The sequence below is a fragment of the Nannospalax galili genome, unplaced genomic scaffold (genome assembly GCF_000622305.1).
Source record: "Nannospalax galili isolate Female #2095 unplaced genomic scaffold, S.galili_v1.0 scaffold972, whole genome shotgun sequence".
NCBI classification, from domain to species: domain Eukaryota; kingdom Metazoa; phylum Chordata; class Mammalia; order Rodentia; family Spalacidae; genus Nannospalax; species Nannospalax galili.
The window spans coordinates 250,482-266,699 of record NW_008330318.1 but is presented as its reverse complement, the minus strand read 5'-3'; positions in this window follow the sequence as shown (position 1 = coordinate 266,699).

Genomic DNA, 16,218 nt, shown 5'->3' with positions numbered 1-16,218 from the left:
TTTAAAGACAAGGTCTCCTGTAGCCCAGGCGGCCTGGAACTCCCAAGAGAGCCACCTACCTCTGTCTCCCAAGTGCTGGGATTAAAGGTATGCTTCCAACACACCAGACAAGCTTATTACTTATACATTATTTTTGGTACTGGACACATGTTTTTCTTATGGCAACAGAGAGATGAAAATGGGAAAAAATTCCATTTAGAATTAACTATCATGGAAAGTGATTATTTGAGTATAATTAGATTGTTATTAACTAAACATGAAGAGGAAGTTATTGGTTTATATATGTTATATATATAAAGACCAATATAAAATATGAGAATAAATTAGCTTGCTCTTACAAAGAATGGAAACGTCAGTTTAAGGACATACTAAGAATGTTTGTGCTGTTTCAATACATCAGACTGCTGCAAATAGAAGAGACGACGCGCCCCCTAGTGGTAATTGTTGAGATGACATCCAAATGTGAAGGAAGGACTGAGTTATAAATTCTTTACTTGAGGTAGTATTAAAAAAGTACTTGCAGGGTTGGAGAGATGGCTCAGCGGTTAAGAACACTGTTCTTGGCAGAAGACCCGGCTTCGAATCCCAGCACCCACATGGCAGCTAACAACTGTCTGTAACTCCATTCCCAGGGGATCCGGCAGCTTCTTCTGACCTCCGCGGGCATTGCACGACACGGGTACACTTACCTACATGCAGGCAATACACGCATACACCTAAAATAAAAATAATAAATGAAATTTTAAAAAAGTTTAAAGAAGGTACTTGTTCTTTATTTCACCAGTACAATTAAACTCTTGATTATGGCTCTGGAGTTTTAGTTTATTAAATGCAAAACCACCAGTTTCTCTTAAAGCAAAATTCAGTAACATTGGGAGCTCTATTTTATATAAGAAAAGCAAATCTTTTTTCAGGCCAACATGCTAAAAAAATCAGTGTATGGAATTTGCTCAAAGCGGATCATACCAGAATGATTCAAGAAACTTACAAGCATAAGGTACCCTTCATATCATAAATTGTTACTCAGCGTCTTAAGAGTCCTTATTGGTACGTATTGAGAAGAGGTAGGGAGGGATTTAGAAAGATGAGCATATGGGAGCTGGAGAGATGGCTCACCGACCACTCTTACAAAGGACCTGGGTTTGATTCTCAGCACCCACATGGTGGCCAACAGTCATCAGTAACTCCAGTTCCAGGGGAATCCGACACCTTCTTTTGACCTCTGTGGCACTGCACAATACAGGTGCACTGACACACATGCAGGCAATACAGTCACACACATAAAATAAAAAAATTAAAAAAAAGAAAGATGAGCATGAGGGTGTGATTCTGAGGATGATGGCGGTGGGCACACAGGGTGCTATGTAATCACTGCAAACCCCCCATTTCTGGTCCCAAATGAACAGTCCAGGCATTCAGGTGAAGGAAACACTTGAAGGTTTTCTGGTAAAAATATTTTTGATGTTTTGATTTATCCTAGCTTGAATAAGTAAAGGAATAAAGGCTTTAATAAACTGTTGTTTGGAATAAAAATTCTGTAACTAAAGGGTAGCAATCCACCTTTCTGAATTTGCTGATTACTATTTGTACTTGTAGTGAGAATGACTTTTCTATTTTGTGGCTGAGGACTGTGACATCAGCCCTCTGAACAATGAGTCATTTTTCATCAGGAAGATTTTTCCAGTGTTTATTAATAACCTTGGGCTCAAAGTTGCCACCCATCTCTACAGCAGGGATGAATAATTCATACCCTTTTGAATAGAAGAGGGTTAAGTAGGTAGACAATTCGGTTAATGAAAGCATACTTTTAAAAATGCAAAAGAGCTGGGTGTGGTTGTGCATGCCTTTAATCCCAGCACTTGGGAGGCAGAGGCAGATGAATCTTTGTGAATTCAAGGCCAGCCTGGTCTACATACTGAGTTCCAGGCCAGCTGGGGCTATAAGGAGACCCTGTCTCAAAAAAACGACAAAAAAAAAAAACCAAACCAAAAAACAAAAAACAAAATGACTCAGCTCACCTGTTAGCTAAAAACAATTTGTTTTCATTCTTATGAATGTAGTTTATAGAAACATACAAACTGTGGAATTTCAGAACCACTAGCCCATTTTGAATACTAATTTATAGTTTCACAAACATCTGAAACCCAGAATAGATTGGAGTTAGACTGTACCATTTTCCCTGCTCCACATGTACTTAGTTCACCTACAGAGGTCAGGAGACAAACACACGGTGCTATAAGAGTGCAGAGAATTTTTTGTAGTGTGTGTATATGTGTATGTATACGTGTAGATGCACATGTATATATGCATGTGTGCATGAGTATGAAGGCCCACAATGGACTTCAGATATCTTCCTTGATTTCTGTCCACTTTATTGAAGCAGAGTGTCTCGATGAACCCAGAGCTGGCCTAGCCTAGGGATTCCTGTCTGTATCCTAAATCCTGGGATTATAAGTGGCCGTCATGCTTGCCTGCGGGTTCTGGGTATCTGAGCTCCAGCCTTGTGTTTGGAGGGCAAGCACTTAACTCATGGAGCCACCTCCCAAGCTTCTTGTGACACTATTCCTGGGGAGATGTGAACAAGTCTAATCACCCTAGATAGGGAACTGATGACAAAATGAGGGTACTATCAAAGTCTAACTTGGTGAAGCAATGAGTTTTATTGGCCTTACTTACAGAAGTATGGGGAAGGGGCTACTTACAGGAGGAGCAGAAAAGACTCAAAGACAATTATATCACCAGAAGCCCACATCAACTTGGATAATAGCTAACAATAGCCGGAAACCTGAGGCTTCCCACACTTGCAGTGTCTCTCTTCCTGCAGCTTGGCTGATCTGTACCTCTTCCAGGAGGCTTGGCTGGTCTATCCTCTTCAGGCAGCTTGGATGATCTGAGTCTCTCTGCAGGAGGAGGAGTCTAGTGAATCTGGTGAGTTTCAGGGACTTCCTGAAGCTATTGAAGTTTTAAATTTCAGAGTTTTAACATGCTTCCCTGCAGGATGGAATGTTTATCTTTGAGTTTTCTGCAATCGGAAAACAATGATTTTGGCTTTAGAAAGCTTTTATTTCTGAGAAAATATTGAAAAGAAATTGGGTAACCCCAAGTGTTTTCTAAAGGGAAGAAACCAGAAAGAAAAGACTATGTATTTTGTACATGATATAGCTATGTAATGTTCAGAGCCTTCTTTACAAGATAAACCCATGAATTTTTAGGTAAAATAAAGTGCGCTATGGTGGTTTGAATGAAAAATTTCCCTCATAGGCTCAATTATTTGAACACATGGTCCCCAGTTGGTGAGGTATTTGGAGAGGTCATGGAATCTTTGGTTCATCCTTGCTGGAAAAAGCAGAGCCTTTATTCACCAAGCCATCTCACCACCCCCATAGTCAATTTCTTCTTGGTACTGGGACAGGTGGCTGGTTTGTGAGGTTGCTCTAGGATTTGGGCTGAGAAGAATCCTTCACCTGGCTTTGTACTTAGTTGGCATTGGTTTGAAATTCTTAACAATTTGTCAAGGTTACCTATATTTTATTCAGTACTAGCATATAGTTGGTCCTGTCTGTACTTAACCACACTAATTTAACATTTATTTCTCTGAAAACCAAATTAGTCATATTAGGATACTTGAATATCTTAATTTATCATGGGGCAGGGGGTTGAGAGCCTAAAGTCTTGTTGCGCTTCCAGACCACTCTCTCTGCTTTAGGTTTGCCATTGAAGCTGTGAGCTCCCAGTTTCCCTCTCTAGTTGCCATGCCTCCCCTCTACTATGAACTTTCCCTGTGGAATCATAAGGCCAAATAAACTCTTCCTTCTGTAAGTTGCTTTGGTCATGATATTTTAATCACAGGAACAAAAATTAATACATATGCCAAACTCCATTACTTTGCTGTTTTCCTGGAAAATGTTTGTTTTTCAAAAGAATTTTGTCATTTTTATTGATTCTGTTTTGGGGAAACTTTCTATTTCCTGTGACCTGCTAGTAGACATAACCAAATGCTGGTTCCTTCTTTTGCTAGTATTTCTTGCCACAGGAATAGATACATGCTTTAGACTGTGTCAACCAGTTGTTTTTTATGCCAGAAACTAAATTAAGAGCCAGTGATCTAGAGAAGTGAGACTATAGGGAATTTTCTCTTTAGTACCTATATGTGGTTATAATAAAATTAAACTCCCAATTTATGATGACAATACAAACCACAGCATGAAGCATTTTTTTGGCAGTGGCTGTTAGATGTCAGTAGACCAACACAGGCTATAATTTCTGGTGTTGGTTTATTCTATGAAGTTGGAATGCCAGGCTTCTTAGAACCCAATTCTTACTGTGAAAATGAGTCATAGTCATTTCTTTAAATTTTTTTGTATTACATTTATTTACAGTTTGTGTGTGTGTGTGTGTGTGTGTGTGTATGTGTATATGTTTGTGTGTATACATATGGAGGTCAGAGGACAACTTCCAAGGGTTGGTTGGTTCTCTCTAGCATCTGGGCCCCAGGTATTGAACTCTGGCCGCCAGGCTTGGCAACCACGCCCTATTCACTAAGTCATCTCACCAGCCCAGAACTCAGGGCAGGAACTTGGAGGCAGGAGTTGGAGCACAGGCCATGGAGGAATGCTGTTTACTGACTTGCTCTCCTGGCCCCTGCCCAGCCTGCTTTCTTTTGCAACACAGGCCCACCTGCTCAGGGGTGGCACCACCCACAGTGGGCTGGGCCCTCCCACATCACTCAACAATCAAGAAGATGCCCCACAAGACATGGCTATAGGGAGTTCAATGGAGGCAATTCTCCAATTGAGGCTCCCTCAACCCAGGTGTGTCAAGTTGACACGAAAGCTATCCAGCACAGTTGCTTATTGGGACAGAATGATTTGTGAGGTTGTCCTGGGATATGAACTGAGAAGGCTCCTACAACTGGCTTTGGGTTTAGTTGTCACTAGCTTGAAATTCCTAATAATTCTGTCAAGGTTATCTGTATTTTTATTTAGTACTGTTATACAGCTGATCGTGTCTATGCTTAACCATCCTAATTTAAATTGTGTTTTCTGAAAAACAAATTAGTCATATCAGGATACTTGTATAGCTTAAGAAGAAATGGGGTGCGTAGAGAAGTGTTACCACATACTGAAGTTTGGGCACTACAAGTTTCTATTTATTCAAGTTATTTGTGTATCTAAATTGGCTTTCTACTAATCACAAATTTATGAGCTACAAAGCATGATCTTATATCATTATATCCCTCTCTCTTATCTATCTATCTATCTATCTATCTATCTATCTATCATCATCATCTATCTTCTATCATCTATCACCTATCTCTACGTCTCTATTATTGTGTAATTGCACAAATAATATACCTTTATTTACTCTTATCTAAACTCTGTATGCATTGCTGTTATTATTTACATACCAATTATTATTGAAAATGATGGCTCAGGGAACTTGTATACCTAGTCCACTCTTGTGATGATTAATGGTAATTCTCACCTTGACAGAATCTAGAATCACTGAGGAGACAAACTTCTGGGCATTACCTAGAGTAGATTGATTGACATGGGAAGACCTATCATAGGCTTGGGTTCTGGACAATATAAAAAGGAGAAAGTGAGCTAGCTGAGTACCAGCACTAATCAGTTTGCTTCCTGACGGCAGGCTCAGTGTAACTGGCTGCCTCAGGTTCTTGCCATTATGACTTTCCTGCCATGATGGACCTGGACCCTCAAACTGGGATCTAAAACAAACCTTTCCTCCCTTAAGTATGCTTCTTTTTGAAAAATATTTTTATTGATTTGTTGAGAGTTTCATACTATGTATTTTGATCATATCTTCCCTCTTCCAACTAAGTTTTAATTTTATTTAGTTTCATTTTGTTTATTGAAACATTTTTTAAAGATAATTGTGAGCTTACAGGGAATCCCAGGGAAGAAAACACAGTTCTCCTTTGTATATTTTAGCCAGTGTTCTCCAAAAGATAGCATTTTTCAAAATTAGATTATTTATTTTTTTTTTTCCTGGGGAATCCCAGAGACTTGCACATGCTGATTGGCAACCTCCAGCTCTTTGAATAGTTTTATTTTCTCCCACCCTATCCCCCCACCCCACTGGTGATTGAATCCTGGGCCTTCAGCTTTATAAATTCTGCACCTGAGCTACAGCCCTGGCCCCTCTTTTTAACTTCCCAGACTGTTATTTCAATGAAAGTTCAATTAGGTGATTTAAATTTTCTGTAGGGTGCAGATGAGTAATACAAAAGTAATGCAAAATCTCTTGGTGCCTGGGAATGGGAAAGGCCCAACATCAAGGTCTGGGTACCCAGGATCATGTGTGGAGTCAAGACCATAGTTGGCTGGCCATCAAGGGAGGTGATATGTCCATTCTTGAGAATGGGTTCTCCCAAGACTAGAATTTGCAAATGAGAGAAATCTCCCTTGTCTCCAGCATAAATTCAACACAGAGGTAAAGCCACTGCCATGCACAACCTGGGACCTTGGGGGAGGCAGTTGTGGGGAGTGTAGCCAGTCAGTGAAGGTTGAAATTGATGCCCAACATAAAGAAGTCCTTTGTCTACCAATCTGCTCCACGATCAGCCTACCCACCACCAGAGGAACTGTGGTTCATGATTAGGGACCAGAGCTCCAGCCTCATGGGAGGAGACTGCAGCACCAGATTCACAGGAGGAGATCACAGTTCCAGCTCATGGGAGGGGACCAGAGCTCCAGCTCCAGTTCACAAGAGGGTACTACAGCTCCAGATTACCTGAAGGTGACCATAGCTCCAGGTTTATGGGTGGAGACCACAGCTTCAGGCTCATGGAGACAACCATAGCTCCAGGTTCATGGGAAAGGACCACAGCCTCAGGCTTATGGGAGGTAACTACAGTTCCAGGCTCACGGGAGTTGTCAAAATTTCAATGATGCTGATTCCTACTGTTTTCCTGTCTCCACTGCAATTAAACTTGTGTTTAAGAAAGAGCATTTCAGCTTCTGTGCAGCAAACAGAGGTAGCAGTTACTTGCTGGTTTTACATTTTTGCTAGAGGAACATCAAAATTTGAGAAAATCTTTTTTTTTTTTTTTTTTGAGACAGGGTCTCACTGTAGTCCTAGCTGGCCTGGAACTCACTATGAGGTCCAGGCTGGCCTTGAACTCACAGACATCTGACTGCCTCTGCCTCCTGAGTGCTGGGATTAAAGGCGTGCACTACCATGCCTAGTGAAAATGGTGTATTTCTATTAGTACTTGTTTTAAGACAGAAAGCAGGATAAAAGATGCCCCTTATTATTTTTCTCTCTACAATTTTATTTATTTTGAACACATTTTTTTCTGATACAATCTGGATACTACAAAATCTTTACACATATATCTAAAATAGTTTCAACTTGTCTGGTAATACAAATACCTTTGAAAATATAAGCAGCATGTACAGTCAGTACCCTGAGACTTCATGAGCAGCAGGAAGAATCACAGTACACACTAGCAGGGTTACCTCAGTACTTGAATATTTTACTAATCATTAGTTTTAAGCCAGGTATGTTTGACTAGTATTTGAAAAAATTATTTGAGAAACACTAATTATTATTTGGGGGATCAGATTTACATTGGAAAGAAAAAAACTCAATTCATTGTCAGTTTTATGAAATTAAGATATAATTTGAAAACCACTCAGTAATGTCAACAATATGATTTATAGCTCAATCAACTTTGATATAGAAAATTGGCTCTTTAAAAAATTCCTTCACAGAAATAACTTTTCTTTTACTATCCCATAATAATATTTTATATCTTGAAATGAGTAATTTTCTCCCATTAAACAATATGATCTCGCTTTTTAAAAATGCACTCTTTTTTTTTTTCCCCCCAGATTGACTTTTTAAACTAATAGTTTATCTGAGGTCAGTACTATGGAAAAATCTGGCAAAGAACTTCGGAATAATGAAACCTGCTCACAAATAAACTTGACATTCCCCATTATGGAAAGAGGAGAGTGACTGTTTCACACAGCTGGAAAACTACACTTGATGAGAAGGGATTAGTCACTACCTGATCCCATTACTTTTCCTCTTGGAGAAGGATTTTGGTTAGGAACAGCAGGATGAATCAGAAACCTGGAATGTGTCTGTTGTGCCTGACACCAGTGTAAAAGTAGGAAAAATACCTTAAGCTTCTCCTCTTCCAGGCTCACTGACTGGGTCTCTGCCAGTTAAACTGACAAAGAAAATATCAACAGAAGAGGTTTATTAGGTACGTATATTTAGGCCACCAGAGACATGAAGACCCAAAGTATTTGGACCTGGATCTTGTCTGCTATGTTAACAGAGTGAAAAATTGTGAGGTCATTAGAGAAAGGAAGCTGGAAAGACAGGCTCCTAGGGAAGGTAAATGGCAGGAGGTAAATGTATGGAGGAAATTAACAGAAGATAAAGGTTGTCTTAGTTCATTTTAGGTTGCTATGACAAAAAATATGGTAGACTGCACAGCTTTCATATAACCAAAATTATTTCTCATACTTCTGGAGGCTGGGAAATCCAAGTGCAAGGCACTGGCAGATTTTAACTCTGATGAGGGAAGACCTGCTTTCTGGTTCATAAATTCTGTCTTCTCACTGGGAGGAAGATGTGAGTTTCATGGGCTCTAAGGACTGTAATCCCATTCATCACTTGCTTACCTCCTAATGACCCAGCCTTGGAATAGCATTATTTTGAGGACTAGGATCTCAACAGATGAACTTTAGGGGAAATTTGAATATTAAGACCATGGCAGGGATTTCCAGCACAGCTTTTAATATGGGCTGCAGTTGATTCATTCTCCATTGATAAGCATTGTCTTTGGTAGTTAAGCAAATTCTTTTCCAGATATGGGACAAGGAGGTACCTTTTTCAATGGACTCTTATGTTACCTGCAGAAAAGGGCAATTTATAAATTGTTTTTAGACAGACAGGGAACACGAAGTGGTTTTCCTGCATCTGCTGTTTCTCAGTTGGCTTCAATTCAGTACTAAGTTCAGTTCAAGATATGTTGAAGCAGAGTGCCCTGATTTCCTTTACCTCCAAGTGAAATATCATATCATTTCAGTCCAGGACCAACTTCGTGGAAATGCAGCCTGTGTAGTCTGGGGGTTCTCACTCTCACAAGGGCCTTGGCTTGCCTTTGTTTCAGTGCTGTGCTTTTTGTGTTGTCACAAAATTTTTGGTCATTTCTGAACAAGGAACACAGCTTTTCATTTGGCACTGGGCCTTGCACTAACCTGCTACTGGTGCTGCTGAACCTGTTTAGCAGCGTCTAAGTGGAAATTCCAAACGTGTCATCCAGAACCCCTCCTGACTTTTCACCCTGAGCATAGATTTTCTTTCTGCTTTGTCAGGCCTGAACCGTCTCAATTGCCAGTATGTTTCTATAAAGTCACCTGCATCAATCTACCTTGTGCCACTTTCCCTTAGAAAAAAGAGCCCTTTCACCTGGGCTAAGGAGGCCTTATCCTGCTTCTCTTCCAGACCTTGTTCTATCAGTATTCTCCTTTCTGAGGGCTCACTTTTCTTTCCTGGTTTCTTGTGTGAAACATAGGAACACACACTGTATGAAGAACCTCTTGCTGACTCTAGTTACATACATTAACTCCCACACAACTTCCACGTGTCCACCTGCCCCTGAAAAACACTGTGCAAACAGGGGGACTCCTCTGGGTGGTGGTTATGATTGTGAATATTGGAGCTCAGATGAGTCTCCCTATTCCCATATCTGATAATTTTAGCAAGTTATTTAAACTCTCTTTGCTCCTTTTTATTATAAAAAACAAGGACAATAAAAGTCCTTATATTAAAGTGTTGCTAGAATACATTTAAATGTGTTTAAAGTAGTGTGTGTAGTAGACACTGCTTCTGATTTTATTCCTTTTCTACCTTCTATTCCTATAATCTCTCCTGCCTTTTTTTACATCTCAGAGAATGATGTATAGAGGACAGAATGCTGCCTCCTTGGCAAAGAAATGATTAGACGTAGGAATAAACGGAACAGATAAGCACTGTATCCCCTCAGCATCAGACTTTGGGTCCTCAGCTGGGGTATTTCATTGTTAATTAAATGTGGGAGAGGAAGGATATCTTTTATATATGACCTCTCCTCTGACAACACAGTACCAAATATTAATACAAATCAATGTATCTGACTATACCTACTGTCAAATAGATACTCAATGTACAGGCCTGCAGCCTCTTCTTTTGGGGTTGGAAATGCTTTTTGTGTGTATCATTGAGAGGATATTCTTTTGATTGCCTGCTCTCCTGTATTCCATTTTCCTGAAGTGAATATGAGGGTGATTAACCTTTAGCAAAAATAAATAAATGAAAATATCAACATCTTCCATATTCTCCTTCTGTCAACAAAATCTAAATTCATTGTTTTTCTTCTTAGAGTAGCATTATTTAAATAGTCCCCCCCCCAAAAAAAAACCCCACATTATTAAAATACCTGTTTTTCAGTGTGCAGAGTATATCGTATAGGTCAATATGCTCTGTAAAACTTTTGTTTCTATTTCTTGTTTCAGATACAACCATTTATAACGGCTGGTGCACAGACAACAGTGGCACACATGTCAGAGTTGTTGCTCTGCCCACTGTGTGTCCTGCAGGTGGTAGATAATACAAGCTGGGAAGGCTGTGGGGAGCTGAGGCTCACCACTTAATTCCCTTTGCTACTTCTTACAGTCCAGGCCTAAAGGTGAACCCAGACTCAGGCTGATGATGGCTCACTGAGCCTCACTGATAGGGACCAGCTTCTCCTTCTCCAAGGCCTTCCCAAAGATGCTCACAGCACACTGGCAGCTCTCAGCCTCACTTGTGCTTGTGTTACCAGAAAGCTGGTGTTCAGCAGTCACATGAGGACCTTCCTCTTCAGCACACTGCCGGAATTTCTCACCATATATCTGGATTTGACAGGCCTAGTCTAGCTCCAAGTAGCAGTAGCCAAACTTATAGAATATCCAGGTCTTTTCCAGAGTGTTTTTGGCCAGAGGAATCTTCTACTCCCATGTGTCGGTGGCTTGCTGGAATTCCCCAGCTCTGGCAAACACCCTGCCAATCTTGTCAAGGGCTCTTGATCTTGTTTCAGGAAGGTCACATTCCTTGGCAATCTCCAGGTCTTTCTTTTATCATCTGGCCCTGCTCAATCTGGGCATTCCCTGTGCAGCTGTAAAAGTCCCCAAACAGTTAATCATTGTCACACAACTCTCCTTTGTGCCATCCCAGCACCTTCTTCAGCACTTTACAGCTTCTGAACACTTCCTCAGTACTGCCACTGCTCAGCAACATGCCAATGTCCCCAGGTTCTTGAGGATGTTACAGTCTGACTTTGTGACTCCCACTGTCATTTCTCTTGCCTTAGGTTTGGGTCTCACTCCATGGCATAGATGACTTCAGATGCCGTTGGAAGTGTCTGCGGGTGTCTGTGTAGCTCATGCACATCATCATGGGGTCCTCCATAGTCAGGCCACTCTTTTTCATTTTTTAATAATAATTTTTATGTATTTATACATGTATACACTGCATTTAGATGATATTTGTCCCTTTCTGCCTCCTCCAACTCTCCCTGGACCAGCTTTAACACATTCTTTTCCAGCTTCATATCCTCTTTTTAAAACAACTCATCAAGTCCAGTTAGTGTTGCCTATGTGGACATGGGTGTGGGGCCATCCACTGGAGTATGGGCAACCTACAAGGGGTCACACCCCAAAGGGAAATAGCTCTCCCTCCCCCAGCATCAGCTTCAATAACTCCTCAGCTGGGTGGGGCCTTGTAAGCCCCTCCCCCATCCCATCCTTCCTAGAATTTTGACTGGCTTGAGTAGGTCTTATGCAGATAACTATAGTTTCTGTGAATTCATGAATGTAATAGCCCTGTCATGTTCAGCGTCTCACAGGGCTCCTTCCCATTTTCTGGCCCTTATATTCTTTCTGTCCCTTTGTCCACAATATTCCCTCATCTTTGTGGGGGGGTTGATATAGATGTCCCATTTAGGTCTCTATGTTAAGCACTGCCCACTGCAAAAAGAAGTTTTTCTGACCAAGGTTGAGAGCAGCACTAATCCATGGGTATAAACATAAATATTTAGAAAACAGTTTGGCAACACAATAATTTAGCAAAATAATTGTAGGTTATTTTGGGTTTCCTTCTAGGGCCTATGATCTCTCCAGTAATGGATTTTTCATCAGGTTTGCAGTACCAGGCATGAATTCCCTCCTCTGGAGGAGGCTCCAAATCCTTTAAGAAAACTGTTAGTTAACCCCATAACAGTTATTCTAGTCTTACACAAATGGGCACAGCTTGCCTGACAGGTTGGTATTGTAGCATGCAGGGTCCAGTGATGGATAAGACCATTGATGCCTTTACTCCCTCAGCATCCTGCATAGCTGTGAAAAGCTAGCCAACAGAGAGGAACTTTCTCGGTTACTTCAAGTTTTATTTCTCTGTCTTACAACCAAAGTATATGGTGTCTTCAGCAATAGGGTCTTATCATCTAGTGATCGTGTGCAACCAAGAGCAATAGCCTGGGTTGTCTTAGGGGTCTTTGGGATTTCCTTGACCAATAACTCATATGGAGCTATCCTATGCCCAGCATGAAGATTTTCATTTAATAAACCTTATCTTCTTAGGGCAATATTGTCTACCCACACAAGGTACTTCCAATCAAACTTCTTTAAAAATTGTATTTAAAATTAATTTACAAAGTAATGGGCTTCCATAAGGCTTTTCCATTCATTCTTTGCTCTGAAAAATGTCACCCAGAAATTCAATTAGGATCGCTTGAATCTGTAGATTGCTTTTGGTAATATGGTAATTTTCACTATATTAACTTTACCAATTCATGAGTTCCATCTTCTTATGTCTTGCTTAATTTCTTTCTTTACTATTTTAAAGTTTTCATTTTAGAGGTCTTTCACATCCTTGGCTAAAGCTATTCCAAGGTATTTTTATTTTGAGGCTATTGTGAATGGAATTTCCCCATTTTATTTCTCAGCATGATTATCATTGGTATATAGAAAGGCTACTGATTTTTTGTTTTTTAATTTTGTGTTCTGTCACTTGGTTGAAAGTGTTCATCAGTTCTCAGAATTTTCTGGTGAGGGCTTTAGAATTTCTTAGGGTTATAATAATATTATCTACTGGCCTAGTTTTCTTTTTGTTGCTGTGATAAAAAATAACACAGGAGAGGAATGGGTTTATTTGGTTTACAATTCTGTGCTATTGTTCATTATTGTGAGGAAGTCAAGGCAAGAACTTAAAGCATCACATCTACAGTCAAGAGCAGAGAGAGAATAAATGCATGAATCTTTTCTTGCTAGATTTTTTTTATTCTTATACAATTCAAAATCTAGCCTAGGGAATGGTGTCGCCCACAGTGGCTGGTACTCCTACACAAATGAACAATCAAGGAAGTCCCCCACAAACATGTTCGTGGGCCAATCTGGCCTAAAAAATTCCTTGTTGAGACTCTATTCTCACAAGATTCTAGATTGTGTCAGTTGAGAGTGAAAACTAACCTGCATATCTATACATAGAGGTGCTCTGATTTCTTCCTTTTTATTTGTATCCTCTTTATTTGCTTCTCTTATCTTACTGCTCTAGCTGAGCCTTCCATTAACGTATTGAGTAAGAGTGGAAATAGTGGACATCCTTGTCTTATTCCTAATTTTAGTGGAAGTGCTTTGAGTTTTTCCCCATTTAATATAATGTTGGCTACTGGCTTGTCATATATAACCTTATTATATTGAAATTTGTTTTTTCTAGTCTACGTTTCTTCAGGACTGAATAACATGGAGGGATGTTGGATTTTATCAAAAGCTTTTATACATCTATTGAGATTATCATGTGACTTCTGTCCTTGAGTCAATTTATATAATTTATAACATTTATTTATTTATATATATTGAACCATCTCCAATGTTCTGGAATAAAGCCAACTTGATCACGGTGAATGATCTTTTTGATATATCCTTGTATTCAGTTGGTAAATATTTTGTTGAGAATTTTTGCATCTGTGTTCATCAGAGACATCCATCTGTAATTTACTTTATTCATTGAATCTTGGTCTGGTTTTAGTATTAGGGTAAGACTAGCTCTGGAGAAAGAGTTTGGTAATGTTCTTTCTTTCTTTCTTTTTTTTTTTTCTATTATGAAACAGTTTGAGAAGTGTTTGTGTTAGTTCTTTTACAGGCTGGTAAAATTCATCAGTGAATTCATCTGGGTGTGTACTTTATTTTAGCAAGGAGATTTGAAATTACTACTTCAATTTCACAGCTTTTTATTCACTTTCTTGGTTTAATTTTGGTAGGTCATATGCATCTAGAAATTAATTCATTTCTTCTAGATTTTCCAATTTAGTACAATATATATTTTTAAGGTAAAACCCAAAGGTTTTATGAATTTTATTTGTATTTGTTGTAATGGTTCTTTTCATATGTAATTTTATTAAGTCTTCTGTCTCTTTCATTTGGTTTGGCTAAGGGATTATCTATTTTGCTTATATTTTCAAAGAACTGAGTGTTTGTTTCATTGATTCTTTATCTTATTTGAGACCACTCTGCTTTCTTAATGTCAACACTTAGAGCTATAAACTTTCCTTTTAGGACAGTTTTCATTATATCCCATAGGTTTTGGAATATTATGTTTTAATTTTCATCTAATTCTAGGAGTTTTTTTATTTCCTTCAGAATTGCTTTGAAGACATACTTATTTCAGTAGTGTGTTATCTAGTCTCTAAGAGTTTATGTATGCTCTAGGCTTTTTCTTGCTATTTATGTTTTTATTACACTGTGATCAGATAGAATACAAGAAATTATTTCTATTTTCTTATTTTTGTTAAGACTTGCTTTTTGTCCTAATATATGATCTATTGTAGAGAGACTTCTATGGACTGCTGAGAAAAATGCATATTCTGCAATGTTAGGATAGACTATTTTGTAGATGTCTTTTAAGTCCATTTGATCTATGATGTCATTTAATTAAGGTTTTTTTTTTTTTTTAAATTTCATGCTACGATGACCTGCCAGTTGGTGACAGTAGAGTATTGAAGTCACCCACAACTACTGTGCTGGGGTTATGATGTGACTTTACATCTAGTAGCATCTGTTTTGTGAAACTGGGTGCACCTGTGTTACGGACATATATGTTTAGAGTTATGTCCTCTTGATGATTGTTCCCTTAATAAGTATGAAGTAACTTTCTTTATCTTTTCTCTCACTAGTTTTGGTTTGAAGTCTATGTTGTCAGAACAGTAGCACTTATTTGTTTCCTATGTCCATTGGCTTGGAATACTTTTTTTTCCATCCTCTCACTCTAAGGTAATGCTTGCCTTTTGTGTGAGATGGGTTTCCTGGAGGCAAAAAATGGATGGTTCTTGCTTTTGATTCAATCTACTAGCCTGTGCCATTTGATTGTGGAACTGAGACCATTAATATTCAGAGTTATTATTGAAAGCTGTGTACTGATTCCTGCCACTTCATTGATGTTGTAATGTTTGTATTTTTCCTCCTCATCTTTTGCTTAACTATTATTCTGGCATGGTTTGCTCTTTCCTGTGGTCTTGTGGATGGCTTTGTTTTTCTCTTTAGAGTGAATGATTTATCTTCTGTAGAACTGGCTTAGTGGTCATAAATTCCTTTGGTCTATTTTTATCATGGAAAGTTTCTAGTTTTCCTTCAATTATGACAGATAGCTTTACTGGATACAGTAGTCTGGGTTGGCAGTTGTTATCTTTCAGAACTTAAAATACATTTTTCCAGGACTTCTTTGCTTTTGAAGTTCAGTTGACAAATCTGCTATTATTCTGATGGGCTTGTCTGTATATGAGACTTGACATTTCCCTCTTTCTGGTTCCACTGTACTCTCTTTGTTCTATGTGCTTAGTGTTTTAATTATAATGTGATGAAGGGAGAGACTGTCCTGGTCTTGTCTGTTTGGTATCCTAAATGCCCCCTGTATTTGGACTGACATCTCTTTTCATAACTCTGGCTAAGATTCTTTTAAAATTGATTTATATGCATTAGGACAAGATTATTCTCTTACTTTTATGCTCATTAACCACATGTTTATTTTCAGAGTGTCATGTTATCTCTTGAAATTTCCCCCGGTACCAAATATTTGATCATTGTCCTTGTTGGATTTTTCCAGTTCCTCCACCTTGCATTAAGCTTAAGAATATCTTAACTTTCTGCACTCTCCTTGATTCAATCT